The sequence below is a fragment of the Neopelma chrysocephalum genome, unplaced genomic scaffold (assembly GCF_003984885.1).
Source record: "Neopelma chrysocephalum unplaced genomic scaffold, ASM398488v2 Primary Assembly neopelma1_65b, whole genome shotgun sequence".
Taxonomy (NCBI): domain Eukaryota; kingdom Metazoa; phylum Chordata; class Aves; order Passeriformes; family Pipridae; genus Neopelma; species Neopelma chrysocephalum.
The window spans coordinates 4,087,837-4,109,211 of record NW_020897723.1 but is presented as its reverse complement, the minus strand read 5'-3'; the positions used below and the strand labels follow the sequence as shown (position 1 = coordinate 4,109,211).

At 45.3% G+C, this 21,375-nt stretch overlaps 1 long non-coding RNA gene across 3 annotated transcripts in view; it reads left to right on the top strand.

The window, feature by feature from the left end:
• Nucleotides 1-21,375, top strand: part of LOC113967979 — a 133,617-nt gene that overhangs the window by 11,646 nt on the left and 100,596 nt on the right. For 2 of the 3 annotated variants that reach the window (XR_003534324.1, XR_003534323.1), the window contains exon 2: nucleotides 8,923-9,059. This is a non-coding gene — a long non-coding RNA (uncharacterized LOC113967979). Of the gene's footprint in view, nucleotides 1-3,998; nucleotides 4,083-8,922; nucleotides 9,060-21,375 lie in introns of all 3 variants that reach the window. The other variant, XR_003534325.1, reaches the window with a different exon arrangement.

Sequence of the window (21,375 nt, the reverse complement as noted above, 5' to 3'; positions counted from 1 at the left end):
GCCGCAGAAATAACTCCTGTGAATTTAATTAATCACAGTTTACATGGCAATAACCCTTGGAATATTTTTTATGGGTAAATAATGTGTATCCCCTGCTGGAGTGGGGGTTCTGCAGGTTCCAACATTCAATTATTTCATAATCTACTTCCCATTAAATGATCAGAGAGCGAGACCAGAGGAAACTAATAGCAGTGGGAATAATTAGCAGCTGCCTTGTGTTTGGGGCATGGACGTACTCTCTTAATGCTCATTAAAAAGCCCTTACAGTTAAGGAGAATGCAGGGTTTTTTTGGTGCTGCCAAGCAAGTGCCACAGAGTTTCTGGTTGGCAGTGTGGTGCTATGCATAGGGACCTGGCTAGTTCTGACTCGCAAGGAGCCTTATTCCCAGAGGAGCTCCATGCAGTGAGGCTGCTCAGCCCCTGGTACCTGCCCGAGCCCGCCCCTTTCCTCGCCGTGGCTGTGCGGGAGGGGGCTGCGATGCCGGCTGGCAAGACTGTTCAGTCTCTTCTCCTATCAGGCAGGCTCAGAGCAGCTTCAGACCGTCCCAAATCTATCAGTTTCTTGTTTGATAGGGAGAAGTGTCGTTGTCACCAGTGCCTCTGACTGAAGAGAAGGTGACCAGGCTTGCCCAGGGCTGCACAGTGTGTTTGCAGCAGAGTGGAGTCGGGCAGAGTCAGGACCTCGAGCCTGCTGCTGGGAGGGACCAGTCCCATGCTCTGCTGCAGCTGGGCAGGCCCTTCTGCTGAACAGTGGTCCAGAGCCATCCTGCCAGCAGAGCAGGCCTGGTTGATGGCTTCTGGAGAGGTGACATGCCAGCCAGGCTGGCAGCCTCACAATCACAGCTCATGATGGGAGAGCTACACTCAAGTGAGTGGTGTCTTGCTGGGAAGTGCTTGCTCAGAAGCCCACTCCTCTTCCTGCACTGTGATTATCCTAAGCACCAGTGTATTTTTTCAGTTTATGTTTCCTCTTTCTCCCTTGCCTTTGCTACTTTTGCTTTTATTTAATGTTGTATTCTTTGTTGTAATTACTACTTTAATCTGTAATGTTGCCGCCTGCCCCAGCTTCTGGCCACCTTTGAGGCCAGTGCTGGTAATAAGTCAGGGTGCCTCTCAACAGCAAGGTTCCTGCTGAAATAGCTCCCTAAATAAATAAAAGGGAAATTGAATATTGGAAAAGAACTTTAAATAACCTCTGAATTCCTAGGGAACTACATCTTACATCTCTGTTAGGGACAAATGGGTTCAACAGAAGTAACGATCCTCTGGAATGACAAATATACATCATTCATCAGCCTCTGTGGGCTGGAATGAAAATAGACTTTGGTGATAAATAAAAGCAAAGAGCAAAGATGTCCCTGGGTGGCAGATGAGAGCAAAGGAATTAAATATCATTGGACTATAAACACACAATTTCTGAAATGCTCCAGAGCTTGCCTCCAGATAGCTGCTTTGGATATGATGGGTCTAACTTTTTCCTCTTGTGCCATGGGAAGAAGCTAAAGGCCCTTTACTGCAACAGCATCCCTGGCAGACCACGACCTCTGCAGATGGAGTAGCACTTTTCAAATGCAGCCTCATTGTGCTGAATTCTAGCTCTTTAATGAAACATAACTAGTTGAAATTCTCTCAATTACTTTCTGTTTTTTCCCCATACTGATGTAACGCTAAAACCCTCCTTGTTCCTGCTTCAGGTGATCCATTGATGTTTGTATTTTGATTGCTATCTCCCTGTTGTTTGATACTTGCCCCTTTTCCACAACTGCTTCAGGAGTTTATGACTGGACAAGCCCCTTTTGGTTCTTGGAAACATTCCTGTCACTGGGTGGACCAACTGCTTTGTCTCTGGATGCTTTGCTTCCTGAGCTACAAAGTTCTTTACCTCAGTAGGACAGTGCCAGTGTTTTGATTTTGTGACTGTGATCGAGCCGGGAACTCACTGTGGTGTGAGTGTGATGGGTGTGCCCTTGGGGAGTCCCTGTGCGTGTCCTGTCCACTGCATTAGGATGTGAAGGAGGGAGTATGGGTTTGCCACCCTTAATGTCCGTCCAGCTGTTTGCTCCCCTGGATGTACGCAGTGGGTGTAGCTGCTGCCACTGCTGCTCTGCTCTTCTGTCTCCCTTTGCACCTCCTGAAAGACTGATTCTTCTTCCTTGAGCCTCAGCTAAAGACGAGTTCTTTTTGTGTCGTGGAAAAGGCCCTTCCTTTTGAGAAGCTCTTTATCTTTGTTAAAATGAGGTTCTCGATGCACCTGTTCATGCAAAGCAGCCCCTCGTTCCCCGCGCAGGCTGTGCTCGGCTCCTGAGGAGGGCAGCATAGGTTAGCTGATGCTCCGTGCCCGGAGTTCTGCTTTACATTCCAGCCATATCTAAGGCAGAGCTAGTGAAATGTAAAAGAGCACTGAAGGAATTGATAGTAAAACTCTTGGCTCTGTGATGAGTAGAGTAATCCCTACTCCTATTCCTACAGGAGAATTTGCCTCTCGGCAGCAGTTGTGCCGAGGGCACCGCCACTGCCACTGTCTGGGGAGAGGCAGACACAGAAGAGCAGGTGTAGGAAACCCCAGCGCCACCCTCCCTTTAAAAGACTGACCCTACATAGAGGATGCACTTTGTGGCTCCAGCATTGTGAACAGGTTGTTACCTGTTGAGCACTGTTGCTGAACTCGGCTCTGTGGAATGTGCACAAAATAACAGAATGAAAACACAGATCCCTTACACCAAGGAGCTTCCATGGAGGAGGGGTATTTTTCACTAAGAGGAAGACACTGGGAAATGTAAGGAAGGGATTGTTTAGGTCCGAATCCTGGGACTGCAGAGCCTGACTGTCTCACAGGTGATGAATGAACAGCTTTTTAGTCGAAGCAGAAAACAGGATGGGCTTAAGCACACAGGAAGCCTGGAAAATCACATGGAAATAATTGTGACATCCAAATTAATACCAGATGAACTAATCAGAATTAATGTTAGTAGGAGTAATGCCACTGGTTATCACAATGATTAGACTATTATAATAATGAGTTTTCTGGGGAGGATGATGACGGGTGATTTATATACTGTACAGGTATTTCTTCTGTGTATCTGCATGATAAGCAACTCTGGTACTTTGCTGCAAGAAGTTGGGACTGCTCCTTATTCCTGAAGTTGCCCAGAATGTAACTCTCTTCTAAGTAGTTAGTTGGCCAAAAAGATCCTGGACAGAAAAGGAGGGAGGGCTGAGTAGACAGAAAGGGTGCTGGTGTCTCATTCCTGACCTGCTTGGGGAGAGCTGTTGGGAACCTAGCCCTGAGATGTTTTCTGGCCTCTCTGGGAAAATGAGAAGTCTGTCTGGAGGTATGATGCAGGGGCAGTTTTACAAGCACCACTCAGGTGCAGTAAGGTGGTGAAGGTCTCACTGCTGCTCTATCACAAGCTTTGCTTTTCTGCTCTACAAGCTGCTGTTTTCTACTTTGATTTTCTGAAGAAATACATCCAGTGGGATATCTGGTGGCACAGACAACGTGTATGTGTATATGTACAGTGTTTGGCTACAGAAAGCCGTGGTCTAACAGTGCTGGGAGTCACTGTGTGTGTAATAGTGATTGCACAGCAAAATGAAAAGCCTCAGGTAGTAGCAAAAGGTAGCTGCAGTTTTCCATGCATGGCATTTCATCTTTCTCCATTTTCTCTGTGACTTTGCTGAGCACTGGCTGTAGTTTTTGCTGTCTAGGATGCACAGTCACTTCTCCATAGATTTTCCACCATCTCTGGTAGGCTGGCAGGAGTTATGGTGATCTTATGCAGAGCCTATTCTGCCAATATGTTGTCAAAGTGTTCAGAAGTTTCTTTTTCTCTGGAACTGAAATCAAGGGCAGGAAAGCTGCCTAATAACTTGTTGAGGATGACGAAATGATGCAGCATTTGAAGCTCTCATGGTAGATATTGAGCTCTTTCATTGATTTGTTGACAGAGTGACCAGGGCAGCAACAGCAGAAATCTTTTCTGTCCTCTCTCCTTTAGAGTTCAGGGTTACCTGGATCGTTTCCAGAGTCCCATTTTGGACCTCAGAAGCTGTGTGGGTACCTACATCCCATCTGTAGCCTCGTGAGTTAAATACACAACTTTCTACCTTTGATGCCCACCTTGGGGAAGGTAACACAATATCATCATTATTCTCAGTTTTATAATCACTTTTAAAAATGAAGTCGAATGTTTAGTAATACAAAATAATGATATTCAATGTAAGCCTGAAAAGAATGAAAATAATTTCAGAGCATTTTCAACACTGAATTTTCATTGTGGGTATTTCAGCTGCTTCCCTCTTGTCGAGGCTTGTTCATTTGTTCCTCCTGCTGTGTGCTTTAAACAGTGAGACCTGGGCTGCTACTGATTGGGAGAGTGCCACAGGTGCTGAGCAAGCCTTGTTCATCCCACTTCCTGCAGGTTAAGTTTGAATAGGTAGAAAGCCAAGACTGATGCTGGAAATGTCAGGCACATAGAGCCAGGGTTAATGTGTTACTTGGTGTTATGCCAGAGAACATGATTGCACACTGTTGGATTGGGTTTGCATGTCCAGATTTTGGTAGCAGGGCGTGGCTACAGGGGTAACTTCTGTGAGAAGCTGCCAGAAGCTTTCCCCGTGCCCAGTGGAGGCAATGCCAGCTGTCTCTAGGATGGACCCGCTGCTGGCCAAGGCCAAGCCCAGCAGTGATGTCTCCAACGCCTCTGGGATAACATATTTAAGAAAGAAAAAATTAATGCAGTTTGCTTTGGTGTAATTAGAGAGTTACTGTAAAGTACTTTTTAGTAAGCTGAAAGTGTTAATACATGCCCACATATTTGCAGCCCTTATTGAAAACACTCATGGCAATGTCACAGTTAACAATCTATCCAGACCCAGATTTCATGACAAGGCAGAAGAAAACTCTGAGGTACTTCCAGGTGTTTTGCTTAGTCAGGTCTGGAAACCATGGTTTGAATAATACTGGGCTTCAGAATGCCTGTGACACAGGCCACAAATAAAATTTGCCCTAGGTGCAGGAGGTGCCTGAAACATGCCATATGGCTGAGTTCAGGGTCAAACTTCAAGAGCAGATTGTCAGAATGTGGCATCTGGAGACCCCAGTGCTCAATTTCCCAGAGCTGTTCTCAGTGCAGAGACTGGCACACACATCACATCACCCTCCTGCTCTTGGAGTCCTTGCCCCCAGCACAGTCAGTGCCTCACTGTGGAATGTCACCTTACTCTCTTTCAGACATTTACCAACGGGGAATTTCCAGTCTTGGTGTGGACCGGTTGCCTTCCTCTTCTGCTAGCTGTAGACTTACAATGAGACATTCACATTTTAAATATGGTGCAATGACATCAATAGTAATAATTATTGCATGCATCAAAGCTTTGGAGATTAGCCATGGATCATGCACCTAAATGGCAAATGGTTATAATAGCTCTGTACGTGAAACATCAAAGTCTGAGGAAACACTGCTCTGTTATAAAAAATACATCAGAATGATCATTCCACTCCAAGCAAAGTACAGAACTGTGGATGTGCGTGGAACAAATGCAACACATTTCATACTCATTTGGGTGTTTCAAGTACAGGAAAAATTGATTCCACAGCTCCAATTACCAATCCACATCAAGTGAAGACTGTATTGAAATTATGAGATTTTGAACAATATTAGGCTTAAGTTGACTCCTCCTTGTGAAAATGTATTTGTAATTAGGGCCTAGAAAAGCAATAAGAAGTATTTGGGGTTTTAATTTTTTATATGCTCCCTGACAGAGAGAGAAGTGGCTGAGATTGCATAAAATTCTTAAACCCATGACGTTTCAAGTATCCTTTTGCTGAATTGAAACGTGTCTCTCATAGATTAAAGGAACTGCACTGTTGTTTTCTTTGCTAGGAGAAAAGTATTCCAAGCAGAGCGAAGCACAGGCTCTCTCTGCTGAGCCTGGGGACAGCTACCGAAATAAAAAAATGCAGAACAGTCACTAGAACAACAGAACCTCTGAACTCAGCAACTGAAATTCCCAATTACAGATGTGCTGCTGTTTCTCCTGCCTCATCACAGCTGTTTTGCTTGATCACTCCCCCAGCCCCAGTGGGATGAGCAGTGTGAGGACGTGATGCCACATGTGCTCTGACAGCCAAATCAAAGGCCCAGCCAAGCCTGTGTCTCAGCCATGAATCTGGAGGAAATCAGAGATCCTCATTAAAGTTTCAGAAAAACCTAACTGGTATGAGGACAGCATTCAAAAATGTATTTGGGGGAAAACAAATATTGTTTTAACTCTATTAATATTTGATGTGTTGCCAGCAGAGATCCTCCTAGCATTAAGGGAATTGAAAATTAAAGGCACAAAGACACTACTTTAAGAAAACATCTTGATAAATAATTAATATGGCATAGGCCTACTGGAATATGAGGACTGTAGGTTTTAGCTTGTCTTGTCAAGCCTATGCTTTCTAATACCACAGTTTCTTTCACAATGAGAGCATGGTCATTTTTGGTTTATGTCAACAAAAGCTTGAGTTGTTTATGTTGTTTAACTGGAATAATTCACTGGCTTCTGTCAGTGGCTTGTGCGGAGCCCTTGGGATCCTAAGCAGCACATAGTCAATGGGCATGGCTTTCTTAAATCAAGATGAACAACAAATTTCTGATTATTTAGAAAACAGAAGAGACTATGCCTGTTTCAGGAAAACTGAAAAGAATTCTTCAGAATAAGAAACCCTGCTGGAAGAAGAAACTCTGACAATACCTGTTTAGCAATACCATTTATAAATAGCTGGGAGAGATGCCTTGGGATGTGTAACCCCCAGGAACAGCTACTGCTTTAGTTTGTGTGTCACTAGAAATATGAATTTTCAATGGTGAGGCCAATCTTGGGGACCAAACTGAAAACCCCAGTGGCTGGCACTTCCCTTGTGCATTCTACTTTGGGGGGATCTTAAGGATAGGAAATTGTGCAGCCCAGCATTCAACAGAATACAAGCCTATCAGTATGACCAAAGAAAGGCTGGACACAGACTGTGCTGAGGGAAGTAAATATGGAATTTCAACATTTTCTCCAAAGCAGTTCTAGCACTGCTGTGAGCAGAGCCTGCGGGAGCAGCGTTCGGAGACGTCGCTGAAGGGTTTGGCTGGTGGACAGAACCTGACAGAGACATTGCAAAGCAGAATACTGAGCACCATGTTAACTAACAGAGCTGCTGCCACCTCTGAAAGCCTCTGTCTTGCTGAAGGGCCTGCAGGCTCTTTAAACTTCCAATTTATTCCAGTCCATTCCTATCCTTTAGGCTGTTATAATGAAGCAGCTAGTAAGTCAGGCATAATTTCTGGCAGGCTTTTGAATTTAAGAAACTGCACAAGAGCATCTAGAGGACTATATTTATCATTTAATTCCTTTAAATAAAGCAAAAGTGAATACTGCTTCTTCATTAGAAGAACTTTAGTTCAGTACTTTAATGCAAAAGGTTTGTTGAGATTGATGGAATTCATAAACACCCTTTATTTACTACAGCAAAGTTAATAATTAAGAAGAAGAGAGAATATACATGAATGCATGAATGCCGTTGTAAAAATAATTCCTGCCTTAGTTCCAAGGAAAAAACCCATGTAAATTAGTGATTGAGAATATAAGGGTGTTCCACTAGAACTATAAAGGGGAGTTTTTTCCATTCTTGATAAGGTAATTGTGGTGGTGAGGCACTGGCAAGTGCAGATTACCCAGAGTGCAGCCGAGTGTGTTCTGTCTCGGGTGGGTGTCCCCTTTACCAGCAGCACCTGCCCCAAACCCAGCGGGAGCTCGCCTTGCTGCTCACTGCCCCATACCCAGGGAGAGCTCACTTTGCTGCTCACTGCCCCATACCCAGCTGCTCACTGCCCCATACCCAGCTGCTCACTGCCCCATACCCAGCGGGAGCTCGCCCTGCTGCTCACTGCCCCATACCCAGCGGGAGCTCGCTTTGCTGCTCACTGCCACGGCCTCCAGCAGCACTCAGGCCCGTGTTGAAACTGGAGTGTAAAGCTCGTGGACTGGCAGTGCTGGGAGGGTTGGGCCTGACAGGCCTGAGGAGGGCTGTGGAAAATTGCCTCTTGCCCACAGTGATTCCCCTGAAGGAGAATCCAGTTGGTGTAAGTATGGTTAGTTGCTCTATGGCTGCTGGGCAGGGTGGGTGCAAGTGCTGTGCAGGGGCTGCTCCTGGGCAGCCCCAGGAGCTCCTCAGCGTGAGTGCCATGAAGGCCAGAACTACTATCCTGCAGGGAATGGACACCTGCAAGGCTGTGGCTTCTCACAGCTGTCCTCCCATCCTGCTGCAGCCACTCCTTGGTTTTTCGACGAGTCTTTGCCTATGGCTCTCTGTCCCTCTGCTGCCAGAGCTGCCTTGCTCTGCCCTGCCTTCCTCCCACTGTCCCTGCCCTGCCTGCTGCCTGCCCCACCTTCTGCCATTGCTTCTGCTGCATCTTTCTCTCCTGATGTAGGGACAGCATTTCCCATCCTGCTGCTGGCTGGTGGGGATGAGTGTCCGTGCCTGCCAAACAGCCCTATTGTTAGTTAAAGATGCTGACTCTGGGAGTCCCATCCTCATCAGGCAAAGCTGAGAGTCTGTCTGATTTAACAAGGCAGGGAAACAAGCCAGTCAGTTATCTGAATCTGAAGCATATTCTAGAAGTGATTAGCTGCCTAAACTTACTCTGTAATTATCTCTGCTGAGTGGTTTCTGCACATCATTGCCCATTTTTCTGACTGTTTTTATTTAAGTTGATAATGGAAAATGAATAAAGCCTTAGTTCCACTCTGATTTTGACACTTGTGCCAGAAAATATCTGAAGATGAATATTTCTGTGTTCACAATAGTTAGATTAATATTTAATTTTTTGGCATCCAGCAAGCTGATTAGTTTTCCTCTGATATGGCTCCACTTTGTAATTACAGGAACCGGCTCCTCCTGGGGAGGAGAGTGCCTGGGGTAAGAAGCTCAGAGATCATCCTGCCATCACTGCAGCCATGATTTCACCAGGCTCGTGCACTGTGAGGGTATTGCGATCTGAAATCTCTGCTGCTGGAAAGAGGTACAGGTATGTGTGACCTGCTCCATATCTTCTGAGGACAGACAAGATCTGCCCTTGATTGCGTTTATACTGAAGGGAATAGAGTGGAAACAAAGTGCAGTTGTGTTGTCTCAAGGAATGCGTGATCCTTGCCTGCCGCAGCAGGCCAAGCCTTCCTTGAAACCTTCCTTCTATTGAAACCCCTGAGTACATCTGGACTCCACAGCATTCCAGGTAAAGAGCCACATGCGATTCAGGGGTCACACTGCCCTTCTTCTGTCAGCCTGAGAGCAAATAATTTCCCTGGCACCTCATGATTCCGATGCTATGAAAACGAGCTAGTGCACATTTGGTGTGTGCTGAGGATGCCTCTGGCTGGGGACAGTCCCCCTTTCCTCACTGTCTTGTTAGGTGAGTTGTCCACCCGTGTTTGGCTGGACCCTCTGGGGGTGGGCAGGGGGTCAGCCTACACTTGGGGATGCAGAAGCAACAAGCAAACTCACATCCCTTGTTTCTAGGACCACCCAATGCTTCCTTCACAAATGGGACTACTGCCTGTGGCTCAGTCCTCCCACAGATTGAGCCTTCCCTATTTGCTCAGAGAGCAACTATTGCTCAGAATCAAATGCAGCCTTTAGAATTAACCCATCTGTAAAGGCCAGTGAGTTTGGATTCCCCTGACCAGCCATGCACTGCAACATCTCATCTCAGTGCCATATTTATCTTGCACTGTCAGTTTTACCTAGCTCCTAAGCACTCAGGAACAGCACTACTGTCAGGGTGTTGTTATTCATTTGTTTTCACCCACTTGAAGTATGTATCATTGTCATAATCTGGCACTTTGCACTGGGAACAAACTCCCCATGTGGACAGGGATCAGGGCCATTTTTCAAATGCTGCTGACTGTTAATTTGTACACTATTTGAAGGGAAAAGATCTTGTTAGAGCTCCATTGTACACATTACTTCTTCAGGGCATAGTAGGCAGTTGTCTCCAATGGGTGCTGGTGGCAGGGGTGCAGTGTGTAACCTCTGTGGGCAGCATGTGCCCAGCTCTGCGTGCACAGTTCTCATTTGTGCACCCGAAGCTGATCGGGTGAACCTCATCCAACTCCATTTGTGCAGCAGCTGACTGTATAATAGCTGCTGGCTGCTCAGCCTCCCATATCCCTTAGCCTCCCTCATCCCGCATCACCATCCTCCAGAACTGTGCTAAAACCTGATCATTGGGAAGTTCAGGTGTTTTGTGTAGCTGCAGTACGCTCCCGGCTGGGTGAGAACAGGGATGGCAGATACTGCAGAGCTCACAGTTCAAACACCAGTGTCCTGTTTGCTTCCAGACCAAAGCAGCAAGTGGAACAGCTGCTGGTGCTGGGCTGTCCCGAGCTGTGATGGGTCCCTGGACTTCTTTCACAAAAGGCAGGAAAATAAAAAGGGAAAATTAATCTACCAAGGGCAAACAAATCAAACTAGCAACAGCTCATGGCCTGCTTAAACACTAGAACATTTGTTGCAACCATTTAGTGACCCGTGCTCTTCTCAGATTCATCTTATGAAATGGAAAAAGCAATTTGTCTGCCCACGTGCCCTGAAGTACTGATATTTGTTAAATCCACTGCTTTGAAAGCCCTATATTTGAACTAGTGGATATGCAGAGAAGAAAGCAAATAAAGCTGGCTGTGATATGTGCGTTTCGTCTGGGTAATATTCTGATAAGGCCTGATTTATTACCTTTATGTCTTAAGGCCAGGCAAATCTCATGGGGTCAGTCATAAAGTATGAGGCAGGAGAGGGAGAGCTTGAGAAAGTAGAGGCAGAGATCCTCTTTGCCTCTGGAGGTCTCTGAGTGTGTCCTTTCCAGGGTTTCTAGTTCAGGCTATGCTTTCTGGTTCACTGTCTGTCTGGTACTTCAGCTGCCTGTCTGTCCTGGTGCCAGGCTCCTGCACACTGCCCTCAGCACGGCTGCAGGGAGCCCTGCTGCCTTGGCTCTGGGGTGTCAGCGTGGTGCCCACACCTGCCTGGGGTGCCCACAGCACTCGCCCTTGTGCTGTGTTCTCCTTTGCAGAATCTGATCTTCCTCATCTGAAAAATGATTACAGTAAGAAAGTGCAAGCTGAAACCAAGTTATAAATGACAGGAGCAATGCAAGTATCACCAGTGAACTGGGATTAATAATAAAAGAAGACAAACACAAGGCACACAGAGGGTATTTAAAACCACAATACCTTGGCATATTTCTAAATGAAAAAAAAAGATTTTACACTGAAATTGCAAAATTACCCATATCAGTTTGTTAATTCTGCCCAAACTAGCAGTACCTAAAGAACTGTAATATTATCTGCAACTTCAGGGAGTCTGGCAGGTGAGCAGAGCAGCAGAGCTGTGGTGTCCTTGCTCAGCGTGGTGGGCTCTGTGGGATGGCAGGTTGGGAGGGGGCCCTGCACCTCTCCTCAGTGCCCTGTGCTGAGCCCACTGCGCTGGCAGGCACAGGAGCTCCAGCACAGTGTGAGGGTCAGCAGCTGTCCTGTCACGTTACTGCTTCATGTTCTGAAGTAGGGGAAGAAACTGAAGCCCATGAGGATCAGAATCTCTGTGGTGTCCAGCACCTTTCGTGGGGAACTTGGAGTGAGATCACAGAAATCTTCCAGAAGATTGTTTCATTTTTAATGATCTAGGATTATAGTTTGTCTGTTTAATTCAACCTGAGTGACATAATAGCTTTCATTTGGACTTATTACCAGCAGAGCAGTCAGTCAGCTGGAAGCAGACCTAGGGCAGGGCATTTTGTCATTATTTTAAATTTTCTCTATCTGACAAAATTGAAGGTCTTGAAAAGACTGGAGCCATTGTAAAGGATAGAACATCAGAGAATAGGTCACACAGTGTGTTAAAGAATGAAAATTGATTCATTCTTTCCTCTGTTGAATAAGCAACTGTACTTTGGTCCCTGTGATCCATGAAATAAGCTGTCAGAGAAACAGGAAATGTGCCACATTTGAACTTCACTCATTGATTCCGTTCTGATCTAAGGTGCAATATTAAAATGCATTATGGTGGGTGCAGAATCTGCAGCAGTGACAGCAGCTAGGCCCAGCTTGCTCACCAGTTATCTGGGCTATTGGTAATTAAATTAATCAGTGCTTTACAGTGTTGGGACTCATTTACTTAGGTCATGTGGTCAGAGCCAGCTGACAGGAGGAATTTCACAAAAGCAACATTTGTTAGGCTGTAGAGGAGGCTCATGGTTTTATCATTTTATTCCCTTTAATATGGAGAAACAATTTGCAGGCAAGTCAGAAATTCTGACAGCAATCAATTTAAGAATGGGAGAATGGGTGGCAGAAAATTCTGGAATTTGGAATTACTAGCTGGAGCATGTTAGGCCAGTTAATGCCTGCAACTCTAACAGATAGCCTAGTGTTTAAGTAGCATCCAGAGGACTGTCTGCAACTACGATTTGCTATGTTAAGTCTGTTTTATTCATGCTGAAGTGTCTTTTGCTTCTTTGGTGAGTTCTTAAAAGTTTTATTAACTAAAACATCATTTTTGCTGCCTTTGCTTTATTTGCCTCAAAATTGTGATTCATAAAGATGGATTTTTATAATTAAGGTAGAAATGAGAAATAACCCCCTATATATAATTTAAAAATGTTGAAATTACAGACACTATCTAACTTCTGCTTTAAATCACAGGAACAAACTGTTCTCCATTAGCAGCCCTAATTAAATCCATTTTTCTGTGAGTCTTTGGCAAATTCCATTTTAGTAAAGCTGTATTAAACTCTCTTTTATTTCCTCTTGCTTTGCAGAATTCTCTGTTTGAGATGAATAATGGGTTGAACATGGTATGTGACAGCTCTGTAGACTCCAAAGATATAACATGAACAAATATATTGTTCTGGAGAGCTGGCATGAGAATGCTGCTGAGGATTTAGAAGCATTCCAACTACCAGACAGGCAGGAGCAGGACCATCCTGGCCTGGGGAGTATATATGTGGTGCAAGAATGGGCAAACACTGTGTAGCACAGAGGCTGTGGAAAGGTGGAGGAGGCTTGGAGAAGGGAAGGAGAGGGAGTGTGCTGAAGCAGGGAGTGTGCTGTTTGCTGCTGGCACAGCACATTGGGGTGTTGCACTCCTGAGCTCTGAGGTACCATCTGTGTGCCCTGCTGGTGTTTTCCTAGGCCTTGGGTGAGGAATGAGCAGTCACAGAGGAGTGGAGAGAGCTTCCAGAGGTTAACCAGTGCTGCTTTTCCTCAGTCCGTGCCATCATATGGAGATGTGCTTTCCATAAGACTGTGCACGTGGCCTGTAGCATCTGTCTGGGTCATTGTGTTGGACCTGTCTAGCAGGAGCCACGCTCTTGCTGACCTCAGACCTGTTTCTGCACGTAGATCAGAACCTGGCCTGGGTCAGTGCTCCTGTGCACCAACAGCTTTGTTAGGGTGATTCTGCCTGGAGCCTTGAGTGAGGAAGCAGTGCCCAGACCAGAGAACCCACCTGAAACAGCTGCTCATTTTGCAGTCCCTGTGCATGAAGATCAACGTACTCCCAAAAACCTGCCCCAGTCCCAGAGCAACGGGCTCTGTCCTGTCCTCCGGCACCTCCATCACTCATTTACTGCAACAATTGGCTTCAGCCTTCGATTTCCTCTGTGGAGCATATTGGAAAGAGAGAGGCTGAGCTGTGAACATTAATAACAATGAATAATAACAGTACGAGTTCCACAAGCTTTAACAATCAAATGAATCAGCAATCTGGAGGGTTTCATTAATAAATACTTGCTGGAGTTAGATGACAAGGGAGCTAGTGCCAGAGTTGTGTACATCAGTTAAAGGCATTTAACGTGTGTGATCCACTTCTCAGCCCCTTTGCTTACCTTGTGGGTCCCATGTTCTCCTCCATGACCTGCTGTGGAGAGAGCAGAGGAATAGGTGGAGTGGACTGTGTCATCCTGTAGGTATCTGTGTTGGGGTTACATGGCAAGGCTTTGGCAGCGGGGGGCCAGTGAGAGTGGCTTCTGTGAGAAGATGCCAGAAGCTGCCCCTGTGTTGGACAGAGACAGTTCTGCCATTATACTTATAGATAGGACTAGATTCTTTGTGACTTAGGGTAAAAATATGCCCCTTCCAAAGCCACCAAAGTAAAAGTTGGGAAAGACCTCTTAGGTTACAGTATATTCCCCTCGGGACCAAGTGAGAGTTGCGGGGTAGGGCTGTCTGGCTTATGCAGCTTTCTCCTTGTGGGTGAGCTGAACAGGGGGTTGGTTTATAACCTTGTATGTGGAGCAAATTCCTGTGCCAAGAGGAGCAGCCCTTGTCATTAAGCTTTTACTACAGCAACAGCAAAAGGAAACACAGGCTTTGTTCAGTCTGGTTTGAAGTCCAGTAGAGAGCAATTTTAATTCAGCTAAGGAGGGTTTGAGGGCCAACTACCAATGTGTTCATTCATTTCAGGAAAAGAGAAGGGCAACTGCTGTAATTATGATTAAAGGAGCTATTAATATCTTGTTCAGGTTTTCCTGTTACCATAAAAGCAAGAGATGTAGTTATCTCTCTAAGGAATTTGCAGCAAATATGTCATCTGCCTTTGTTGTCTGGGCTGCTTGAACTCAATTTTGTGAACTTCCATATTTTCAATACAAATTTTTCTGCTAGAAGCCCTGCTGCAAGGCACATAATGGTAATGGAAAGGACAGGTGGTTTTAAGAGAAATGACAGAGTTCAGGGGTAAATCAGAACTCACTACAGTTACAAGGAGTAAAACTAGGAGCTGTTGTGCTGAGATCTGTGCAAGAATTAGGCTGCCTGCCAGGAAAAGATGCTTCTCTTATAAAAGCATGGGGTTTCATCTCAAAGATGGGGACTGTGGAGCTCATTCCAGCCTGTTGTCTCTTTGTTTCCTGCTGCTTTTATGCATTCAAGTGCCTCTGCTCCAGTCTCTGAACCTGCTCCATGCTGCCATGCCTGGCATGGAGGAGTTTTCATCAGGCCCAGCAGCCCAGGCTAATTGCACAGCACACTGCAGGTGCTTGTGCTGAGCAGGCTTTAGCATGGCTGGTTTGGCCAGGGCAAGTGCATTATGCTGCTGGGCTACCCCAGGTGAGTGTGCAGAATATTTCACAGCCCTAGTAACAGACCTAAATCCTTTGCATGGCTGTGTCCATGATGAATTATGAGCACATCTGGCACCTGCATGGCAGTAATGGAAGTGGTGCTGGCTCAGATGAGTCTTCAGAGTACAGGAAGAGTGCAGATTGGCACTTGATTTCTGACAAGCTATTTTCTCTTAGTGCTTGTCACCTTTTGTCTTGAATCTGTGTTTTGGTATGCCTGTTGCAAAATTCCCTTGAATACTCTACTTGGCATCAGGAATCTCTTTGTCAAGAGGACAGGGTGTTTGCCAGCCTTAGAGCTCTCCATCTTGTTCTCTGTAGCCATTGAGTCTCTTTGCTTGTCCAGGTTGCAGAGATTATGGAGAGGTGCTTAAGAAAAACTTGTAAAGTCCCATGTGATGGTTTGTAGAAGTGCTATTCCTGATGTGCAAAGAACACCCAGCACTCATTTTTGTCCTTGCTCATACATGGGTGTCCCTATTTCTTGAGGACCACTGGGACTCCTTTGAATTGCTCCTTTAAGTCGATATCCAAAGGGCTCATACAAGATGAAAGTGCTTCTCCTTGTGTGGTAAAGCCTGGCCATTGCATTTGAGTGCCATGGTGGCACGTGGTCTCAGCATGTGCAAGGGCACTGTAGCCTCCATATGTGCCCAAGCACTGGCAGCTTGGGCTTTGTTGTGTTAACACTGCATTGCTCTGACTTCACAGGCTGGACAGCTGGGTGCACTACCCAGGTGGGTCTGTGATCAGAAAAGCCGTGAGTTCTCCTGGTGTGTGCCCTGCAGCAGCAGAAGGTCCAGGCTCTGGATGGATTTGCAGAGTGCTGACCAGTCACTGCCATTAGGCCTTCTCAGTCCACGTCCTGGCTGGGTCAGGCTGGGAGGTGCATGTCCAGGCTGGGTGCCACGATGGTGGTTTGCATTGTGTCTGAGACCCTGCTGCGGGTTGGATGGAGATGATATCCCTGCTCTGTGCCTCCCCCATCAACCAGCTGCATACAGCAGCTTCTTGCTGTTTCAGAGGTGGGTAACGTGATCCCACACCAACAGCAATGCTGGAAAGGCCGTCAGCTGCCAAAAATGTTTTGTAAATTAAATGATAGTAATAATTTATGAACTCAGCCAGAAATACAACCTGTTCAGTCTGTTCTGGAACTTGCATTCACTCTTCTGCTGTGACAAACTAGTTCCAGGATTACCGATCCCATTGGCCCTGTGTTGTGCCATGAAGGACAGTTCTGAGGGCTCTAAGGATAAGTCACAGCCCTGCAGCTGTGGCACAGCACAGGCTGTGTTCCCAGCATGTCTGGGTGCTTATTGCTGGATTGTGTTGGTGGCTCTGTTACGTCTTGCTCTAAGCAGCAGCGTATTGGGTTTCACTCTTCACCTACAGTCTATTTTGTAATGCTCTCAAGATCAGTGTAGGGACATCTTCAGTCTTTTTCCAGGCCACATTTGGAGTCTTGACAGATGTGGTCCCTGTGTGTTGGTAATGCAACAGGAGATCACTAGGGAAGGCCAAAGCTGTTCCTGGCTCACAAGAATATAGAGTCATGGAGCAGCCCTGGAATGTGTAATATCAGTTAAAAGTGACCAATGCAGATATGAATTATTAAATCTATTAGCGTGGGGCTGCCATAATGAAGTGTCAAATTCTTCACAAAATGAATTCCTATTAAAAAAAACCTAAGATTAAAAGCAGAGTAGATTCTAAAATGATGGGAACTGAGAGGAATGAGAGAACAGAGTATTGATCATCCACACCAATCATGTCTATTTCTATTTAGAAATATAAAAAACAGATGAATGCATTAATGATTCAGCGTCAGAAAGGGGCCCAGAGGGAGCTATGTAAGTCATGTCACTGTTAAAAACCTTGGAACCACTGGGAGCTCATAAGAAGATGGCAGTGGGAGAGGGGCAAGAAGGTGATAGTGGGAGAGGAGCAGAGTGGCAGTGATGATAAAACCCCAGCACAGACAGGACAGCAAAGGGATGGGTCAGGTTTTAGCTCATTATTCATTATTCATCCAGGCACATGCAGATATAATTCTGGCAGTAACTTTCCCTGGAATTGTTGCCTAGGGGCATGTGTTTCAAGGCAGGGAGCTTAGGTTTGATTCCTGGTGCTTATTGAATGCATGGCCTTGAAAAAGTTATTTGACCTCTTTGTGGATCTTTTTATCAAAACCCAAAATGGGCACAGGGAAAATTGCATACCCATTAGAAATCTAAATTCAAGTAGAAAGGCAGTCAAGAGATTCTGAGAGGAAATGTAGAAAATATTTGAAAATTCAGTTTTTAAGTCACAGGGGGCATTTGGAAAAATCTTGTTGAAAGTCTCCCGTATGGCATAGAACCACAGCACTTGTTTGTTACTGGCATTAACGTATCAGGTGTATAAAAGGACATTCTCTGTTAACTGTGCATATTGCTGTCACCTCAATACTGGTCCATCCTCCATGTGGTCCATGTCACGGGGTGATATAACTGCTTTGTAGGTTCTACTTGATTTAGGGTGATAATGCTTCATTTTGTGTATGCAGACACAGGGGGCTCTAAATGCTGCTCAGTCTTGTACATAAAGCTCCTTGAAATGTTTTCAGTGACATGAAGTAACTTGTAAAAGCATGATTTACTCAAGCAGGATTCTTGTCTATGTGTAGCTAGCTGTTCATTTGTTTCACCTCCTCTTTTCAGCTTGTGCTAGGCTGGTGTAATCTGTGTAAACTGTTTTGCACCCACAGCCTCTTGCTTGTGCCTGAGCTCATGGCTGTGCTGTTCACACCTTCCTGTGCCTGTTCACACCTTCCTGTGCCTGTATAACACCTTCCCACACATAAAATTAACAGGCAAAATTTAAATTTGCAGAAATTAATTGTGTTAGCAAGATGGTTTTAAAAACACTCCAAAGAATGTTCTGTCAGCTTGACAGATGAAGGTAATGCTACAAAATGAATTTTGTTGACAAAATAATTTCAGGGTGTTGATAAAATGTGTTTTGTCTTCAGAGTGAAAAATACTGGACTGACAAATACTATTGTCCTTTTTTTCAGCTGTCAGTCAATTATTCCCTTTTTGAGTCAGCCAATGATAGTTCTTCCTATCTGAAAAAGCTTTCATAAAAGATAGCATAAAGCTCTGAAGGACAAAATAATTAAATTTTGATTTCTTGCTTTCAAAGTGAAAACAGCTTTGTTACTTGGATGAGCAGGGATTGGTCCCTGTGAAGCGCAAACAGGTGGGAAGTGTATGGGTGGAGGTTTGACACACTGTGGAGCAGAGAGGGTGCGTTGGGAGCTGGGCTTCTGGAAACAGCTGTTTGTCTGGACACATATCGTTAGACTACTTGGATTTGTTGCAAGCTTTTCAATGAATTTCCTGCTGATTTTAGGAGCCATTTGCTAAGAAATCTTGTTTTTTTCCTTTCGTTATGTAGCAGCCATTGCATCCATATTTCCTAGAGTGACCTGGTGACATCAACAACAACGTGCCCCTGGAGCACAGGGGGCTGGCATGGCTTGCAGACTCTGATACCAGCAGCAGGCTTCTGGTTCAGCCTCAAAAATATGTAGATAGAGAAAAAAAAAGGAACACTTGGCCTCTTATCGTGACACCTGTATCAGGACAAGTCCAAAAAACCAGTATCGAATCTGATGAGATTTTATTTTTCAGTTGCTGGACCAAAGTCCAGCCTGGTGCAGCCCAAGGAGAAGTTATGGAAGTTATAGTCAAGGTAGTTGGAGTCAGTATAATTCCAGTTACTAAGTGCATGGAGCTGTTTCTCCTAGACGCTGTTTTGGTTCAGGATCTTGGCATCTCCAGCCATTCTGCTGCTTCCCAGGAGGATGGAACGCCAGTGTTTTTTTTCTGAAACCCTGTGGTTTCTTGTTGGGATCTTGGGTTCAACAGACGTATCCCCTTTTGTCCTTCATCACAGAAAAGGAAGGAACAAAATTCTGTGTTATGTATGAACTGGACTATACTGGGATTTTTTGAGGAAGCTTGAATTTAAAGAGATAGTCTTGTGATGAGGTAATGATGCTTCATTGCCAGGTGGTATTTTTTTCATCTTTATCAATACTGGCATAACTAATTACATTAAAGCAGAAGTGACCTTGTTGGAACAGCCAATCTTAGTCATTTGTGTGTGCCACTCCCACAAGTCACTGGAATGACACTTAGCATAATAGCTCCTTAATATGTGGAACATCTGTTCTTCGTCTTTGCAATCACCAATGACTCTTCCTCATTACCTTCACTTACCCATGCCAACATGAACCAGCCATCCCTGGCAGAACATTTAAACTGTTTCACTCCTGGCTGGCTGGGTTTTTTTAAACCGCTGACAAGAAAAGAAGCTATCAAATCTATAAATCATCTGAAATCCCAGAACTGATGTGTGAGAATTAACTAATGGTACTTAATGGCACTAGGTAACGAATTATCAAAAATACGCTTTCTCCTTTGGAATTCAGTTTTGCTTTTAAGGGGGACTGTCTTTTGCTTTACAGTCAGATTGAAACCCCTCCAAGCTGCACACAGTGGAGTCTTTTAAAACATGCTGATAAATAGGAGAGCCCTCAGTGCCCGTCCTGTGAAGCCACGCCATGAGCAGAGCTTGCTGTTTGCAACAATAGTTGCTCATTGCTCAGCCCATGGGCTCCTTGGACACTGTTTTAGGAGAGCCAGGGGCAGGGATGGGCTTCCTGAGGCCCTAGAGGGCAATGAGCTCTGACTGTGTCCTACTGAAGGGCAGCCCCATCACTGTTTGCTTGGGCACTTCCACAGCTTGTGCCAGGGACATTGTCATGGGCAGAATGTGCCTCGGGTGACAGAAGAGCCACATTTGGCTCCTTAGGCTCAAACCAATCCCTCCAGCTTGGTATAGGATGGCAAGGAAATATGATGTGGCCATTCCCCAGGAGAGCTGGGATGTCTGAATATAATTTTTTGATTGAACTTCAGTAGAGCTGTGCTTTACTCTTCCATGCTGTCTGCTTTCACAGGCAGATACCAGTCTGGCTTCTCCTTTCTGGGTGTGGAAGACAGGGAGGGTCAGTGCATGCTTACAAATCTGCCCTCGGTTCACATCTGCCTTTTAGGCTGCTTGGTCCCACGGTACAATCACAACAATGCTAGAATAACTGTAAATCCAGTCATTTTTATGGGAACACATACAGTCTGTGCACACCTACACCATCAGTGGCTATTACTCAATAAAGCTGTCAGAGAGAGAAACATCACAGCATGTCCTTGAACAGTATCTCCTCAAGTTTAAACAGAGAAAAAGCTCCTTACAATTAATTTCTCATAAAAATAACAGAAAGATCAATGCAAGCTGAAGGAATGAATCAGGGTTGCTTCCTACGGACAAGGAGCAGGGTTTGCGGCCACAGGTTCTGGCTGTGGAGGGGAGTCGCTGGCCATGCATGTCACTGAGGCAGAGCCGGTGAGAGCCCTCAGCTGCTAAATGGCAGTGCTGACTGCATGCATTACCTTCTCCCAGAATTTGACTTTATTCTGGAGAAGAGCAAGAGCCCAGGGCCCTTCCTGAGAGCTGACAGGCCAGGGACTGCCAGATATCCCCGTTCTCTGCTTCCAACACAGTGAGAACAGTGTTGGCACAGTGACAACCCTGGAATACTGAGCAGGGTATGCTGTGCAGCCCTGATGTTCTCCTGTCTATAATGGCTGTCAGCACCTTCCTCCACACAGAACACAGAGGCACACAGATATTCTAGGCATCATCATTTTCACAGCAGTTCTTGGCCCCAAAAGGAGCTGTAGAAAGTGCTTTAATTTCTTGGTAGTGATTAGGAATAGTGCTTCCTTCATGACAGACTTTCTTCATGTGCTTCTGAGGCTCCTGCAGAGCCCTTTGTATTTCTCTCCTCATGGTGTGAGTCCCAAGATGCTCCATTTAATGGATGTTACTTGGGTTGAAAGGTAAACAGCTTAAATGCTTTGCTTTCTAGCCTCCATGTCCTGCTGTAGCAGCCATCTCTCACTCACTCTCAGTCGTACTTTTTGTTACATGAACATGTTTAGATAGAACAAGGGTCTTTCTCTCCTTCAAATATTTATAGTGATGACTCGTGATGTAATCAATAGGGATAGCAGATTCTCACCCTGCACCATCACATCTTTATTCTTCAGAATGCTGCTTGCTGCAGTGTTATAGCCAGGACTGACAAGATAAAGCTGAACTAAAACAAATTGCA